The sequence below is a fragment of the Salvelinus sp. IW2-2015 genome, linkage group LG34 (genome assembly GCF_002910315.2).
Source record: "Salvelinus sp. IW2-2015 linkage group LG34, ASM291031v2, whole genome shotgun sequence".
In the NCBI taxonomy this organism is placed as follows: Eukaryota; Metazoa; Chordata; class Actinopteri; order Salmoniformes; family Salmonidae; genus Salvelinus; species Salvelinus sp. IW2-2015.
Window position 1 is genome coordinate 629,936 of NC_036873.1, and position 6,195 is coordinate 636,130.

The following is a 6,195-nucleotide window of genomic DNA, read 5'->3' on the forward strand; positions in this document are numbered from 1 at the left end:
AAGAGAGAGATACAGATTAGTCTCAGGGAGATGTTGAGAGTGACTTGTAGAACACAGCATCCCAAAGCTCACAGAACCACCCTATAGAGTGTTCTCCCTGAATCCTCAGGTCCTGAGGAGATGCACACTGATGTAAGAACACACACACACACACGCGTACACAAGCATACAGATACACACACACACACACACACACACACACACACACACACACCACACACACACACACACCACACACACACACACACACACACACACACACACACACACACACACACACACACACACACACACACACACACACACACACAACACACACACACACACACAACACACCAACGTAAAAGAGGGTGGGGTGTGACATTATCTGCCACAATGAACTGTTTCTCACAGCTGTTTTATGATATAAAGTCTAACAATCCATTCTTAGAGATGATAACTTAAAAATGCCTCATGATCTTAGTTCAACAGTCATTCCCCATCAGAACCCAACATATACACTGTTAAATTAATTGTTTCTAACAATATTGTAAACAAACTGTATGTATAGCCTCAAAACACAGTTCAACTACAAGTTGCTATCAGTTAGCATTTTCCTTGTGCTTTTGTTCATGTGTTTAAGTCTTTGTCTGTGTACGGTATGTGTGTGATAGAGAGTTTTCCTAGTTTTTACCTGAGCGATGGGTTTCAGTCTTCATTCTTTTCTTTGCTCTGTTCTTTTTTTGCACAATAACTTTGTTTTCTTCAATAACCTCTTCATTGACGTTGTCATCCATCTTAACTAACTGTATAGTTACCTTTCTAAATGACTCCTAATGGTAATATTTACTATATTTCGAACTTCCCTGATAGTAGCTGAGTAGTTGGTCTGTATGCGTCTCTACCAGGCACCTTTCTGTTGTCCACTGCAGTTGATAGAATGTTTAAGTATCCAATCACCTTCAAGCAGGAAGTTGGTAGACCTGACAGGATAATCTGAACACAGTGATATAACATGATAGCTGCATGACAACAGGTTATGAAGAGTGCAGCCTTTCAGCCTATCACTTTTAGAACCTGTTTGGGGTATCATTCATAAGGAAGTCACGTTATGGCTTGTACTCTGTGACCGGTCATCGATGGCCATATAAGGTCCTTTCTTTCTATCTATGTAGTCTGTCTGTGACATAAGTGTGAAGAGTTATTCAGAGCTGGAGGGGGAAATCTATGTCTGCATCTTTATCAGAGGTTTAAAAGGGGAACTTTATGTGTGGTGTGTGTGTGTGTTGTGTGTGTGTGTGTTGTGTGTGTTGTGTGTGTGTGTGTGTGTGTGTGTGTGTGGTGTGTGTGTGTGTGTGTGTGTGTGTGTGTGTGTGTGTGTGTGTGTGTGTGTGCAGCATGCATATGTCCTCTCAGTTCTGTTCTGCCCTTTCTGTGTCCAACTGCAGGTGACACGATTCTAAGTATCTAATCACATTCAATCGGGAAGCTGGTAGACCTTGTTAAAGGACTTTGTTCCTTTATTTATTAAGTCTGTGACTTTGTTATTCTTATTGAAGTGATAAATAAGCATAGGTTAATAATTGGTCCCACCTTTTTCTTTTTTTACCAAGCATAAGCCTATGACAAATCACATGACATGTTGCTAAAAAAGAATGAAGAATCATTTTCCAGAGTACAGTTTGTCTACATACTCACCTATAAATCTAAACAGAACAATTATGTGTCTTATTTTTTCTCTCTTCCGATATTCTCTTAATTTTATTTTTCCTCCTCTGTCTCTCTCTGACACTAAGGCTCCTTTCTCCTCACCTCCCATCTCCTCTCCTCCCATCTCCTCTTCTCCTGTCTCCTGTCTCTTCCTGTCTCCTGTCTCCTCCTGTCTCCTCTCCTCCGGTCTCCTGTCTCCTCTCATATCTCCTCCCTAATAGAGGAAAAAGTCCACATTCCTTCCCATTGGACAATATTATACAACGTTTTTAGAAGGAAGCAAAGAGACCAAGAGGATGCAAGGAGGAATCAAGGAAGGATGAGTTGAGAAAAGCCCATGGGCATGTCTGTAATACCTCTATGGTGAGTTCATCTCTCACTTTAACCACTAGGTGGCAACATCGGCCATTGAGAGAGAGAGAGAGAGAGAGAGAGACAATTTTGCATTGGCTGTGTCTCAATCCAGCGCATCTGCCTATATCGGCCTTCCACATCTGTGGGGGAAGGTGGCAGAGCTAAAGCATTGTTTATCAGACCATGAGACATCCTGAAAATCAGTCTTCCCATGAAAACGTCTGTAGTGTCCGAACGGTGTGACCTCACAAACTAATTTATGACCAGTATGGTAAGGAGTATTCACACGCTTGTATTCTTACAATGTGTTTTGAGAGAGGGCGAGGACAGAGAAAGAATTTATACTTACAGCCTGAATTTGAAATGGATTTCATTTATTTTTTCTCAGTCACCCCACAGTGACAAAGGTGAAGTCATGTTTTTACATTTAAGTCATTTAGCAGACGCTCTTCATCAGAGCGACTTACAAATTGGAAAGTTCATACATATTCTACACGGTCCCCCGTGGGAGAATGACCCCAACCCTGGCGTTGCAAGCGCCATGCTCTAACCAACTGAATCACACGGCTCAGTTGGTGTGTAATTTCCATAAGTATTCACCACCCTTGTGCGTTCTCATACTTTGTAGAAGGACCTTTGGCAGAGATTACAGCTGTGAGTCTTTCCACACCTGGATTGTCCAATTATTCTTTTTCATAATTCTTCAAGCTCTGTCCAAATTGGGTTGTTGATCATTGCTAGAACAACCATTTTCAGGTCTTGCCATGGATGTTAAAGTTGATTTAGTCAAAACTGAAACTCGGAAACTCAGGAACATTCACTGTCTTCTTCGTAATCAACTCCAGTGTGATTTGGCCTTGGTGTTTTGGGTTATTGTCTTGCTGATAGGTGAATTCATCTCCCAGTGTCTGGTAGAACGCAGACTGAGACCAGGTTTTCCTCTCTAGGATTTTTCCTTTAGCTTAGCCTCTATTCCATTTAATTTTCTAATCCTGAAAAACTCCCCAGCTCTTAAGGATACACAGCAACCATAACATGATCCACACCACCACTAATGCTTGAAAAATATAGAGGCGGTACCTGGTAATGTGTTGTGTTGAATTTGCCCCGAACATAAACATTTTTAATGTGGCTTGCCACAGTTTTTTGCAGTATTACTTCAGTCCTTGTTGAAAACAGGATGCATGTTTTGGAATATTTGTTTTATGTCCAGGCTGCCTTCTTTTCACTCGTGTGAGTAATATACAAGGTTTGTTGAAGCCATCATTCGCTTTCTTCTATCACAGCCATTACACTCTGTAACTGGCTTTTAATGTCACCATTGGCCTCCTGGTAAAATCCCTGAGCAGTTTCCTTCCTCTCAGACAATGAGTTAGGAAGGACGCCTGTATTTTTGTAGTGACTGTTGTGTTTTGGCATTACCAACCATCACAAGAGTGTATAACTTAACCAAGCTCTCAAACAGGATATTCAATTGTCTTTTTTCCATTTTTTTTCCTCATCTACCAGAAGGTGCCCTTTTTGCGAGGCATTGGAAAACCTCCCTGGTCTTTTTGTGATTGCATCTGTGTTCACTGCTTAGACTGAGGGACCTTACAGATAATTGCATTGTGTGTCACGGTTTTCTAAAACTAGAACGCAGAAGCAGACCTGGGGCCTGTGCACAAAAGTAGAATTAAGACATCCGGGATATAATGACTCAGCTGAGCTCAATGAAGCCAAACAGTGTTGCGTCCAGGCTTAATGGTTGCACAAGACCAAGCCAGGATGAGGCAGACACGGATTCATTAAGCCAGGTGAACCAATCTGGATAGGTGCGCGCTCTACGGCTCATCAAATAGACCCGCGCACAGATACAGATTAACTGATTTACCATGGCAACTAGAGCCGCGTATATTTCCCCGTCGGAAGCACAATCTCATGGAGGCATACGAGGAGTAAAAGATATAACTAGAAGAAAGGCACACCGCCACAATGTGATATCAGCAAAGAGAAAAAGCGTGGCAAAGTCATTATCGCAGACCGCCTGAATGCCGTAAGTAGTGCACAATTACACACTCACGCTCCGCTGAACATCACAAATTACAATTCAAATATTTAATTCACATCTCCAAAATGCAGTTGTACTGTAATTATGAAACGGTTAAATTTTTAATTGAAATGCACTGCAGATATTGAGTGAATTGTGTAAAGTAACTCCATCACACTGTATAAGGCTATGATAAATTTTTTGATATTTTTACTGAAAACAAGACAAACTACCAAGTAATTTTTTGCAGTGTGACTCCATTAAATGTGTGTGTGGTGGTAGATTAAACATGAACGGGCCAAAACGGAGCATGGCAGCAGGTAAAATCAAATACAAGAACATCTGCAGAATGGTATGTCCCCTGGACTAATATTTAAACAAAGCACAAGCTATATTGTACCCAGAAGGTGCCTGCTCACACATTGTCTGTACTGTTTTAGAAGTGAAAAGAATACCCACAGACAGGCACGGGTGGTGGGTCACCAAAGGCTGACCTTACCCCAGCAGAGACATGGCCTTGAAGCTAAATAAAGGCAGGCCCGTCTTAGAGGGGATCCCTGGGGGGAAAGAGACGTGCATTAGGTTCCTCCCAAGATGCCCACCGCGTTCTTCAAGGTATGTCCTTCCACTTCTACATGGGATACAACCACATTCATATTTGAATCAATTTGGACTGTCTGACTTTGGTTTACCTTTGCGTTGCAGTGTCATGGCAGCACTGTGTTCCTGTTAGAGCCACCAGCACAAGCACCAGACGATGCTGAGTCCAGTGAGTACTCCATCAAAGGCATACTGTAGGCCTGGCATGTCTTGTCTACTAGCTTCAATATGAATCCGATAAAATGTGATGGGTGAAGGCCCAGTGCAGCAGCAACAGCAATGATGGAGACGATGATGAGGAGGAAGACCATCTCTTCTGGATCCAGAAGGCATGAGGTATCATGTTAAGACTGTGAAAGTACTATTTTACCCTACAATGGTGAGGAGTCCATCAAAATCAAAAAATCTAATTACAGGACCCAGATGATACAGTGGGAAACCCAGCTGGCAACATAGTGCGTATTAATAAAGGACAGCCACATCCTGCCAAATTCCAGCTGCGCTAATTGTATTGGTTCACAGAGCTCACAAGCTATCAGAAAGTCAGTATGGCAACCACCTCCGGCGCCAAATAGAACTGGCAGACATAGACATTCAGTACAAGAAAAAAAGATGGAAAAATCTTGCATGGAGTCCGAAATAAAAAGAGGACAATTAGGAAACTGGACTGAAATAAAAAAAACTTGAGAGGGAGGTGAGATATGCCTTCAATGTACAACTGTATGCTAACTGTAACATACCAAATGTATTAATCATTATTTTTCTTTCCTCCCCCAGCCTCCAAGAGATGACACAGCTCAAAATAAAAATTAGGTATATTCTCGTAAAGTCAAGTGAGCCATGACATATGAGCTCTATTGTGAGCACACAGGACGGTGCATCTTTCTAAGTTTTTTTTTTAATTTTCCCAGCAATCAGTAAACCAAGTCCATCGTTATAAGGCACTCGCCCTCTTTGCCCACCCCCCAGCACCAGGTGTGGCACTAGCCTATATGAGGCCCAAATTGTGTGTTCCTTTCTGCTCTGACAATGGCATGCCCATCGTGCGAGATGTGGTGGATGAAGAAGCACTTGTGCTGGAGGAGAGCTTCAGGCGAGAAGGGTCTTCAGGGACCGGTTGGACCCACTGGCCTTCCCTGATGACCATCTATATGAAAGATACAGGTTTTCTGCAGATGGCACTCAGGTATCTATGCAGACTACTGGGTCCCAGGATTAAGCACCGCACTGCACGGAGCACTGCCACTGAGTGTGGAGCAAATGGTTTGTGTGGCCTTAGCGCGTTTTTGTGCTAGTGGAGCTTGCCCTGTACTCAGTGGGGGATGCAGAACAGCTGAACAAGGCCAAATTTGCCGCCACAATAAGGAGTGCTGTGTCTGGCTTCAAAGCATTAGCAGATGTCTTCATACTCCTTCCCTGGCCACAGAAGACTCTCTGAGTGACATCTAAAAGAGTGGTTAGGAGTCAGAACAAAGAAAACACAAACTTACTATATTACTAAATGCAACTTTAGCTAATGTTGA